Below are 12166 nucleotides of genomic sequence, written 5' to 3'. Positions count from 1 at the left end.
AAGAAACCTCTTAAAGACAGTGGTTGTTACTTGACACAGTTATTAAGGAGAGATTTTTAAGCAGAATAACATTTTCCCCCATAGACATAAGACACAGTGGCTAACACCGAACTAGTCTTCTTTCTCTAAAGTCTTTAGAATTAAAACTCTTTGTATGGGTGAGAATATATGTCATAAAAAGATCTCTGTCTAGACTTAGTGAGACTAAACAGATCTCACAGAAATGGGGGATGTTCTGTATTTGAAAATCAATGATGAAAATGTAAGAGAGAAAATGGATTAGAAAAATTTCAGGAATTTCTCTTCCAAATTGATCAAGATTACTTCAGAACTATAAATAAAGTAATGATACATTTTGATTGCTCAGAATTATTAACACCGAGGTACAGAGCTATACAACCTTTTGTTTGCATTATGTGATTGATGTTCTTTTTAATCTCGTAGCGAGAGCCCCAGGTCCAAAACCTTGTCTATGGGAACAAATGGCTGTGTGTCCTGTTTTTCTTTTCCTACGTGTGATTGCAAATTAGATCCTCACAGCCAGCGTTTATTTCTGTAGAAGTGTCGTAGCCCCGGCAATGTCAACGTGAGAGGCGACTTGGGCCACCTGAAGGAACTACCTGATCCATGTGTGATTTTATGGAAGATATTCGAGAAGTTCCACTCACTTTTCTTCCACTAAAGCAGACCCACTGAAGTGTTTAAAGAAGAGATTCGACTCTCAGAACTTAAAATCCTTGTCTTCCTAGGAAAGACAGATTCATGGTCAAATATTGTCCAGTGATTTCTTGAAAATTTGGTTAAAAGTGCCCTTCATATCAAGAGATTATTGATAAGTCATTAAAAAGTTCACATGCTCTATACAACTAAAGTTTCAAGGTCTAATAGTGAAGTGAAAAGATTCATACACTAATGTGTCAACCGTGGTATCTTTTCCTTCTCCTCACACACCTGACACCAAATTTATACATCCTTAGAACAAAATTGAAAAAGAAAACCAGACCATAAGTATTTGTGGTTTACATATTTTTCCATTTCCTTTTGGAGACATGTAGCATTGGTGCGATGCAGTATTAAGGAGAACGCACTGGGAAAGCTGCCCTGAGTGGCCATTTTTAGCATGCTAATAGCCATGAACTTCAACTGTCGCCTTGCCCAGGAACTCCTGCAGAGCTATGCTGCCATCTATTGGCATGCTGCTGTCTTTTAACGGTTATATGTGCCAGGACACAATCTCTTATTAGAAAATATCTTTGGAACATCAGGTGTTTCTGAAAATACCTACGTTGTATAGTGAACATATACATTCATAATTATTCATAAAACATTAACATTTCCTCTACTATGGAAAGTGCTTATTAATAAATTGTCTTGTACTATCGAATTTATTGAATGTGGATATTTTAGAGCACTACAAGTCAGCAATTTGCAAGAATTAATGTACTAACTGAATCTGTTTATGCATCAGAATATGATTGTGCTATATTTACTACCATCAGTTGAATGAAATTAATATGCATTATTAGGAATGCAGAACATTTAAAAAAATTAAACGAGACTTCAGCTAATTAGCTATTTAGAGAAAAAAAGATGTGTGATCAAATAAAATAAATTTTAAAAGCATGCTTACCAAATTTCATTATTTTATGGCATTACATTAAGATGAAAGGCACCAGAATTTGCTGCCTTCTGACACAGAGATATCCCGAAGAGAGCGAGACAGAACTGTCATTAGACGATTAGAATTTAAATTGCTAAACATTTTGAATCTAGCCCATATATTGTTGGGAAAAGTCCTGAGAATTTTTCTCTCTTTTCCTATTCAAATATGTAATGTCAAATATTTAGTATAACAGGATGCTGGAAAAAGTAAAAAAATATATAAATATACCAGCTACTTCTACTTCCATAATTGGAGAAAGCAGATTATTTATTCTAAACATGTGTAATAAAACATCGTGGTTTGCAGGTTTTTTTGTTGTTCTTCTGAACCCTTTAAGATGTACAGTTGAGAAAGCACAGATGTGGGTAAGGATTCCCGAATATCTTTGGAGGAAGTGACCAATATTTCCCACCGTCTCTTCTGAGTAAATCTACTCTGACCAAGGATTTGAATGTGGACGTCACAAAGGGGAGGGGAATGGACTGGTGAATTAATGTCATCACGAAGGGCCAAAGTCCTGATGGTGGAGAGCAGGTAGCTGGACTCGAAGCCTTTCTGGGCTTCGGTCACTCTGACTTAAGCTCAAATTCCGTGGAGTCATGTTTGAGCACCTGGTGGGAACCGAAAAAGCCACGACCTTGCCCTTCGGTGTGAGCAAGGACATCGCTCCGGGGACAAACAGCGTTACACAGCGCCACCTAATGACCGTGGCTACCGCGGCGCAGCTCAAGTGCGAGAGTTCTTGGCAAGGAGGTTTCGTTCTGTCATTTCACCCCAGCATTTAGAAGTGACGCGGCCTCACTGCCACCCACAGCGTGAAATGAGAAAACTCAAAATTATTCAAAAGTTTGGTTAATGGAGCCTGGCTGGGCTCCATGAAACTTTCTAAAGATAAGCGTATGTTTGGGGACAGACAGGGCATCAGGGGAAGATGTGCCTGTATTTGTATTTCACACTGGGACGGTTACTGGTTTTGTTTATGTTTTGTAATGATGGAAGACCACGAAGCATCAAAGATAAGTAATGCATGTTGTGTAAAATATGAACCAAGGGCAAATGGGACCCAAGATTTCTGCGTGCTGATGCTGGAATTCTAAAACGGAGCTGAAAAAGGTTTTCCCAGCCTGCACTGTCGTTACCACATAAAAGAGTGCCTGGGGCAGTTGGCTCTGGGGACTGTGTCTGCTAAAGTATCAGATGAAATGAGGCTGTTCTTTGCATTTGTTTTTCCTCTTTCTTTAGACTCCTACTGGAGCTCTTAATCTTGGCTTCTTCATGAACACACTATTTTATATAATTATACCTACTTGCTATTTTATGTTCAGTTGACATCACTTAACCATCTTTTCTAACAAAATATAATAATAAAATCATAATTTTATCAATACTTACACCTATATCAACAAGTGGCCTCCAATATGACTTGCAAGAAAATTCTAATTTTCCATTTAATATAAACATTGAAATAATCGGGAGAAATGATTTTATCTCATTCAACTAAATTTTTTATAGCTTTTGTACCTTAGGGTATTGGCTATAAAGCAATTTGCTTATTGTTAAATGTTCTTAGTCTGGGCAACGGTGAACCTTACATGGATCGCACAACTAGATGACACCTATTTACATTAAGTTTCACATAATGTTCTTCTTGGCATATGTCATCGATGTAAGAAAGTAATTACGAAGTCATGCAGAGATTGAAATGATTCAGTTTCATGTGTGGAACCCTTCACCCTCAGAGCCTTTCACTCAACTGTCTTTACAACCCACTAAATGCATAAATGAAATAAAACCCTAACAGTTAACTATTTGTTAAAACTGTTTTATTACTAATGAAAAGTAAGTGTCTCAGAATATTTAAATTTTCAAAGATGTTAAATTGTTGCCAAGGTGAAATCTCAGATAGGCCCCTTAGCTTATCTACAAACTCCAAGATTAATTTCACAAGAATTGTCTTTTTTAAATAAACTAATTTGTCCAGTCCAGAATTATATAAAACTCTAAAGTTTTTTTGCAAGTTGAAAACTTTCCCGTCTTGCTTGGACCTGCCACGGGCTATCCAAGCACTGAGGAAAAGCTTTTTATTTATTACTTTTTAAAAAAGGTTTTATGTATTTGTTTTTCGAGAGATGGGGAAGGGAAGGAGAAGGAGAGGGAGAGAAACATTGACGTGGGAGAGAAACATCCATCAGTTGCCTCTCACATGCTCCCAGCCTGGGGCCTGGCCCACAGCTCAGAGGCACGTGCCCTGACTGGGAACTGAACCAGTGACCTTTTGGTTTGCGAGATGACACCCACCCCACTGAGCCACCCCAGTCAGGGCCATTTATCGTTCTTACTTTTCTATGTTTTCTTCACCGTTCACTAGACTGCTCTTGCCTTTTTCAGGGTGAAGTTGGACTAAAAAGGAATGCTAAGGGCCAAGAAAGATCTAACTTCAATGGCACTAAGTAATTTCTATTGTTATTCTCTGCGAGATCCGAATAATTAAAGTGCAGTTTCTCTTTTAAGTTCTTTTGGGGGTTCCTCAAAATTCCTTACAGGGTCCCAGTAAGCCGCTCTACAGACCCGGCCACTGTTTCTTCTTGAGCTGGCTTTGTAAGACTGCCCTCAATTCTACAGCGACTGGTAACTTGGGGTGCGAGCTGCATCGCCCTCTGACCTCAACCGGAGCATCACTGTTCCCATGAGAGCTACCTTGGGCCAGTACTGGCCCTCAGTCAGAATCTGGCCCTCCAACCGCTTCCTGGCAATCACCTAACTTTGGTTTTCTCTCACAGGAAGAGCAGCAACCAGCCAATGCAACATGTCCTCTGCTGCCACCGGCTCAGTGATAGAGGACACAGAGCAGTACCTTCTGCATAGTGTCTTCACAAGACCTGAAATGAGGACTGATTATTCGCCAACCCTCTCCAGCTACGGTGGGAGGTCGCGTCACCACACAGAAATGTCCACAGTCTAAGTCATTTTTTATGTCACCAAATTCGTGATGGCTGAAAGACTACAAAATTATTTTAAGTACTGCCCTTATAATTCTGCACAGGTCACCTAATGCCCCACTTTGGAATGTAAGACTACCAACACATTGATTGATTTTTTTTGGAGTTTTTAGGGCCTAAGCCCAAAACCAGAAACACCACCACCACAAAGCCCAGACTTCTGCCATTTTCTTACTCTCTGAGTTCAAGAGTTATTAGAGAAGATTTTCACAAATTCTAATGGTGTTAGACACATCATTGGATTAGATATATATCTGATAAACTATAACAAATTAATATCGGGTCACTGAAAGGCACTAGAATGATTCGCAACCTTTGAGGTTGTTGAAAGGAGTTCATCAAGCTTTCCCAGGACACAATCTATAATTATACTTTTAGAGCCAGGGGCTTGCGTTCCAGCAGACATGAAATCTGAGAAGACAGAAGTGTTCTTGGGCTCAAATCACTACTCTACCCGTATTAACGGTACATTTCCCCCCATAAGACTTCCTAGGGAAAACCTATAGCCAAAATATAGGAATATTCAAGCTTCTGAAGAGCCAGAGTATAGAAACTTTATCATATTTAAAAATCAGAAATACCAGCATGATGAAGTAAAAATTAGTATTCATGCATGTGGTACTCTGAGACTCATTTAAATTGACGTTAGCTGTGATTATTTTTTCTTGGTTTTGCATACGTAAGTTAAGGTTCGTGATTACAATGTTTAGAGGCTATTAAAAGTATTTTTAGTTATGTTGGTGTTTAAGTGATAATTTGGGGAGAACAATTACAAAGACCACAGATGATTTTGATTACTATGATAAAACTTCTATTATTTTTTTAAGCCATCATTAATTTTTAGTGGAAAGGAAGTTACTGCTCCCACTGAAGTTGGAAGCACTTTTAAAAATGCCGAAGTCTTTAAGTTTTTGGTTCTGCTTTTTCAGTTGTACCCTCAAATGACAAGAATAAAATTATTTAATATTTTTATGTTAAGTTCACTCTGGAAAGAATGATTCCTGAACACTTTTTCTTTGTTTCAAAGACATGACATAGTTATAAACTCCAAACTAATTGAGAGATTTTAGCCTAAAGATACATTAATCTAATTTCTTGCCCCCCCATAGTTATTATAACAACCATGATTTAATACTATTACTAAGCCAATTTTTTTAAATTCTTGGCTTTAATTAAGTGAAATTAACACACTTACAGAAGTTTCTGCCAGCTTAACGAGTTTCTCTTTAAGATCCTGTCAAAATCATGAACTTTGCAATCAGCCAAAGATTGATTCAAATTCCAGAGCAGCCAGTTACCAGTTGAAGGAGCTTCATCAGGTCTAACATTCCTACACCTCAACTTTCTCATCTCCCTAATTGTCCTGAGAGGAAAAGACAATATGTGTTACCTGGTGTGTGGTAGAGAGTCAGTAATTGGAAACTGTTATGATTTTGAATGCAGTGACTGGCTTTTATTCTTTATTCCAAGTCTTTGTTTTGAAGCCTTAAACACTGGCAATGACGATTATTGTCTGGACTAAATGAGCTGATAAGCAAGACTGACTCAAAGTCTTTTCTTCTCACAGGATGAGAAAAGAAGATTTGTTTAGATTAGAGAGTCTTCAATGCAGCTCTGAGGGAAAAACATACCACACGTGGCCCACATCTTCTTTAGGCTAGACGAAACTTCTGCTTATCTTTACAAATATGAAAACTTTAAATGCCAATAGAGACATTGCTTTCATAAAGCAATGCTTTTTTGAGAATCGGCATAGCCTGAAAAATAAGTTCTCAGATGCTCGAATCAGAGTAGCTGGGTTTGACTTCTGTATTAGGGCTCTCTAGAGGAACAGAACCAATATATAGAGAGAGATTTATTGTAAGGCATTGACCCATGTGATTACAGAGTCTAAGAAGTCCCACAATCGGCCCTTTGCAAGCTGGAGACCCAGGAAGGCCTGCGTTGTAGTTTAAAGGCTTTAGAGCTGGAGAGCCATGGGCATGGGTTTCAGTTCAAGTTCTGAAGGCAGCAGAATACTGATGTCTCAGCTCAAACAGTCAGGCAGAAAGAGGGTGAGTCTGCCCTTTCTCCTCCTTTTTATTCTACTCAGGCCATCAGTGGATTGGGTAGGGGGAGCAGTCCACTTCTCTCAGTCTGATGCAAACAGCAATCTTTCCTAGAATTACACTCACAGATACACTGAGATATAATGTTTAACCAGATATCTGGGTACCCCACAATCCAGTCCTGTAGACATATAAAATTAACTCACAACGTTTAAATCTGACACTTAACTTTCTGCTCTGTCACTTTAAGCCTTTCACTTAAATGGTCTGTCCCTCGGTTTCCTCATCTGTTCAACAGACAAATTTTAAAAAATTGTAAAAAATAAATGAGTTACTTTTACAAATTGTCACACTAATATTTTATTCTGTATTTGTGAATAGTAAATGTTCAATAAATGTCAACTCCTACTTATTTTATACTTTTTTTTCTTCTATGTTTTAATCATTTTTCTCTGTCTTCCAGCCAGCAGTCAAGATATAAGAAATACAGAAAAACTAGGATGTTAGTGACTATGAACACACAGCCGGTAAACAAAGAACAGACTGACAGTGACCAGGGAGAAGGGGTGAGGGGGAGAAGAGGGGAAATAAGGGGAAGCGTCTAGTCAAGGAACAAGTATAAATGACCCATGGGGATTGACTGTGGGGGGGTAGGGAAGAGCAATGGGGGAAAAATGGGACAATCATAATAGAAAACCAATAAAATATATATATATTTTTATAAAAATATAAAATAAAATAAAAAAAAAATAAGAAGGAAAACACAGCCTGGCACATTCATTTGTGATGTTCCTATAACTCATACCAAAAAATGACCATTTATAACCTTATTCACTGTCTATACTACTATCAAGTTTTTCCTGTGTTAATAAAAATGTCATTTAGAATTTTTAAACCAGATAAATAATTTATTCCAACCTACTGTAATCTTGTAGACTAGTCATATGTTCACCTCTTAAACTGACCAAATTTGAGTATGAGATGAACACCCTATGGGAAGCAGCCAAAGGAGGGAAGATGGGTGGTGGGTGGGGAGAGGGAGCTCGCACTTCCTCTTTGGGTGGTGCGTGACTGCCTTCACTAGTGTCCACACAGGACACCTTCCTCTAAATCCCATCATCCACTGACTAACGCCCTTTTCTCATTTGAATATAATCTGGTATAAATAATGAATGTAACATCAGAATCCGTTTGACACTAAGCAGAATAAGTGTAGTAGGCTTAGTGGTGACCTCCCAACAGATATGCCCAGGTCCTAATCTCTGGAACCTTTAAGTACGTCCTATGTTATAACACGTGATTAAGAGTTTTGAGAAGAAGGGTGTGTTCTGGATTATCCAGTGACCACAGGGTAGAGACTGGCGTTACCTGGCCACAAGTTAAGGAGCGTCTGCAGCCACTGAAACCTGGAGACCAAGAACAGATTCTGTGGAGGGAGTGTAGCCCTCCTGAAACCTTGACTTTGAATCTCAGTCTTCCCTAGAACCAAGAAAGAATGAATTTCTATTGGTTTAAGCCAATTGTCGTGGTTTGTCATGTGGCCCCAAGAAACTAATACAAGTGATTGGGTAATTGAAGAACTTTACTAAGACAACAATAAGAAAAGACTAATTGATTCATCTACCCACCTCTCTCACAATAAGTCATTAGGATAACTTTTTTGATACAATAATCTTGAATTCACTGCCTCTGTGGTGTATTTACAAAGCTGATATATCAAAACCTAGAGAAGAGGGAACGCATCATGGAGCAATTGAATGTGTGGCATGTAGCTGTCCATGTGTGCATGTGTGTATTTTAGGAAGGAAGAAAGATGGCATGGATATAGGGATGTCTGTAATCCTCACTTAGTAGCTACTGTTTTAAGTTGTAGCAACAGAATTTCCAGTTACTTCAGAGGAAATGATAGTTAAGCTGCCGTGAATGTTCCCGTAACTGAAATTGAAATTTGGAGAGCATTTCAATGACCACAGGATTACTGATTTTTTATCACTTTCCAAACATTTCGGAATTGTCATGAATAAACAAACAGTATATAAACACCCACTTGTATTAGTGGCATTATTCCCAGAGCTGTTAGGGATATGTACAAAGCTAGGTAAATAGACAGAGTGCAATGCTTTTACATGCTTAGAATCTAAATAGAACATCCACAGAGAAAAATATGTAAAGGCACAGTTAAGAAATGCCAATTACAATAAAGTATGCATAAGGGGAACACGAGTTTAAGTGAAATATTAACATGCGGCTTGTAGAAAAGCAATATGTTTAGGAAAAATATCAAACAGTGTTAAAGCAATATCCATCTTCCTATTATTTCAAAAAGTATTATGAGGAATTTAGAAAGATTTAAGAATTAATTAAAGGTAAGCATGTTGATGTCAGAACAATATTTTAGTCAAATTATTAAGGCAACATGTATACACGTATGCATATATATTAATATATGCATAAACATATGTTTTGAAAAATGATTCAAATGAAAATTTAACTGAGTCCTATGAAGATTTTTTTCATTCTATCTACTATACAAAAATTCTACTACAGAGAAAATCACACTGTTTTATTTTAATCTTGCATAGTTTCTTTCATCTCTAAAATGCATGGTAGACTTGGCAGCAATAGAAATGGAATCTTCAATAAATAAAAAGTTGACATGAATAGAAAAAATTCCAACCTGGATAATTTCACAGCATACAGCTCACATGAGGGCGGACGGGAGGTGGTAGACTCAGTGCACAAGACTATTCCCTTGTCCTGTGAGTCCCTCGCTTCTGAAAGACGTATTTCAAGCCTTCTTCTCTTTTCTCATTCCTGTAAGTACTACTTTTCTTTCCATTTTTATTTTTTATTATAAACTTGCTTGTGTTCATTTTTAAAAAAAATGGCAGCAGTAAGCCCAGTGTGCCTTCACCTTCCATACTAATTCCATAAGCATTTCTGCCCTCGGCCTCACAGGCTCCTGTGGGACGGGTGAGGGAGCCTTGCTTCTCTGGAAGTGCAGCCCCGCCATGGGCTCTGCGGATGCTGCGTTCTTGACTTCTCAATGGCATCGCTTCTGCATTTTCTTTGTTCTTCATCTGTATCATTTATTTATCCCTCTCTATTAGGGGACTTCCAGAATATATCCACATGCTATGGAATCGTCTATTTTAAATAAAAATTATTGCTCTTTACCTCAATTCAATAACTGTCTCCCATTTCTCTGCTCTCTGGTGTGACAAAAATCTCTAGTAAGATTAGTCCATAAGTTCAACAACCATCGAGACTTAAATAAAACCTTTCTCCCCAGAAGTCCGCTGGGAAACGTCTCATTTTAAAATCACCAGTGGCCTCCTTGTGATGCAATTCAATAGTATTTCTTTGATTTTATCCTATTTCACTTTCTTAAAATATCCTCTTTCCTTGGCCTTATCAACGACACACGAGTTTTCCAAGTCCCCTAAGTGATTCTATCCTCTCAGTCTTCTTTTCTGACTCCTCCTCCTTGGATCGATGTCTAATTCCCTCTGCAACTGGCTGCCTGGCCTTTCTTTCAGAGATGTAAATATCCTGAGTAATCTTATGTAAAAAATATTTATGTTTACAGCCCCAGTCTATTCCCTGAATTCTAGAGTATTTGCACAGTATCGCCACTTAACGAGTATGTCTTAACATGTACAAAATAATGTCCTGCTATGAATCTATACCTTATACTGCCCTACTTGTTGGTTAAGCCAGGTGCTCCAGCCGAAGACCCAGGGGTGCACCTTGATTTCTCTCGTTTATGCAATTCCAAATCTTGTGCAAAGATTCAAGGGGCTTAGAGGGGCTTTTTGGACTCAAGGGGATTGATGGGACACACTCAAGTGAGACTTTCAATGATGACCAAGAGAATGTCGGTAAACAGTGGAGGCCTCAGGAACATCCGGGCACGAGCCCTCAAGGGCGCTTCTTGTTCATACAAGGATGCATTTTTCCCCTCTGGATTGAAGTATCAAGCTTTCATCTGATGAATCATGGTTTCAGGACAGTTCCAAATAGGAGTTCACAGCTTCCTGATCATATGGCTAAAGCATGCTTGCCTGACCAGGCAGGTGAAGTCCACCAACAAAGGACTCAGCCCTGGGTGCTCCCACGGAAATGCACGCTATCACAAGGGCAGCCTAAATCAATCATCAGTTATTTGGTTAGTTGCCCTTATATTTGCCCAGCTGTCAAAACCAGACATCTAGGCATCCCTGAAGATAAGCACAGACCCATCCCATTTCAGCTGTTAAATAACTCTCTCACACCTACTTATCCTACAAAGAATTCTGTTGACTACATATAACATAGACGTGTATTCCCATTTTTCCTGCCAATGCCTCTGTCCAAAACACCAATTTTTTGAACTTGGGTAACCTCAATTATTACTTAACTTCCCTTATTTGTACGCTCTTTTCTCCCACCAGATAAGGCATTTCCCCACAAAGCAGCACTTGTAAATATTTAAAAATAAAAATTAATTATGTTTCTCCATTAAAATATTTTAACATCTCTTCACTTGACAAAGTGAATGTTTCTCTAAGTTCCTTACATTTTAAAACACTTGATCATTATAAAAATCTTACTGTGGTTGTACTCCTATTTTCCTTATTCTAATATTCAGAAAAGTGAGCCACGGAGAGGGTTAGGGACTTTCCCAGAGTCACACAGAGTGTAAACATTAAAGCAAAAGGTTGAATTCAGGAAGTCTGTCTTGGAGGAACACATCATTAAGCATTAGACTATTTTTATTGAGTGTTTGGTTACACTTATATAAAACACAACTTCTGTGCATTCTTCACATACTGTGGTGTGATATGGAATACTAGTTTGAACCCTTAAAAGAAAATAAGGATGCTCTGTCTTCTTACTGCTTAAAAATGTCTAGTAAAAATGCATGTCTCAATCAAGTTAGGTCTCATAAGGCACAATGACATCTGAATTTCACCATTTATTAGAGAAATCAGCGCTTCATTTTACATTGGATTTCCTTCAGAGGCCAATGAAGGCTACGGTTTTGTATTTCTAAAAGTTTATGCTATCCCAGTGCCACTGCTATTCCTCACTATAAATAGGGCATGGTCACAGTCGGAACACATGAGTGTCTTTTATTTATTTCTTTTTTAATGTACTTCTGCATCTTTAGTTCTGTCGCCTCCAATTACTAGATTATATCTCGCCATGGAATTGTTCATCATTCTCAACCTTGGTCCTTTAGGTGAGGTGACAACCAAGATAAGCATAGAGTAGAAGTCAGCCATGGAAGAAAGTGTCGAAAAGTCCAATAAGATTTCAAAATAAAATGAGATATTCTTGAAACTGAGTGAGGCAAAGGTTTTTGAAAGCCAATTTTTTTGCCCTTTAAACTGTTCACATTGTGATTTAACCACATTATTACAAGGCGAGATAGGAGAATTTCATTTGATACACTTCACTGTATTGTATATTAA

The sequence above is a fragment of the Furipterus horrens genome, unplaced genomic scaffold (assembly GCF_987537825.1).
Source record: "Furipterus horrens unplaced genomic scaffold, mFurHor1.1.pri manual_scaffold_10, whole genome shotgun sequence".
Lineage (NCBI taxonomy): Eukaryota > Metazoa > Chordata > Mammalia > Chiroptera > Furipteridae > Furipterus > Furipterus horrens.
This window is presented reverse-complemented; position numbering follows the sequence as displayed.